A 690-nucleotide genomic window follows, 5' to 3' on the forward strand; every position below is an offset into this window, starting at 1 on the left:
ACTCCAGATTGTAGGCCTATGATGTGGAGTGATTACTATTACCAATGTCACATTGTACATTCACAAACTATTGAACCATATGCATGGTAAATTCTGTCTGAGATGCATTCTAAACACAAAGCTTATACGGGAGTAATCTGGATTTGGTTGAGTTTACACTAGATTAGCATAGCACTGTACATGCCGTAGCATACACATTTTAATAATCAAATAATGTAAAGGCATGGGACGAATAACTTACAGGGATCCAAATAAGTTTAACAATCATTGATATTTTGCGTTTTTACCTTGAAAATTGGGTGTTCACTTAGCGAATCATCAGAGGCTATTCAGCATCTTGCCCAGCTGTATTCAAAAAAGTTGCTTGAACATTTTATGTGCTGGGAGAAATTTAAGGTCAAGACAGAGAACTGGTGTTTATTGGTAATAAATGGAATGTTTTTCAGTAGTTGATTGCTTTTTTGCAAAATTATCAGGATAAATTAAGCTCAGACCCTTTCCTTAAAAGAAACATTACTTATATTGTTCAGTGATAATGTCGTTGTTGTGTGACTGGTGTAGTTACATCTATTATGTATGTAATAACGGGTATAAATGAATGTTGGTAGGATTGCTTTTTTGTATTCTTTATTATAAAAATAACGAAAAGTCGTTTAGTGAAGCAATAATTGTTTTATTCCAGATGTTCAT

The sequence above is a fragment of the Schistocerca nitens genome, chromosome 11, assembly GCF_023898315.1.
Source record: "Schistocerca nitens isolate TAMUIC-IGC-003100 chromosome 11, iqSchNite1.1, whole genome shotgun sequence".
Taxonomy (NCBI): Eukaryota; Metazoa; Arthropoda; class Insecta; order Orthoptera; family Acrididae; genus Schistocerca; species Schistocerca nitens.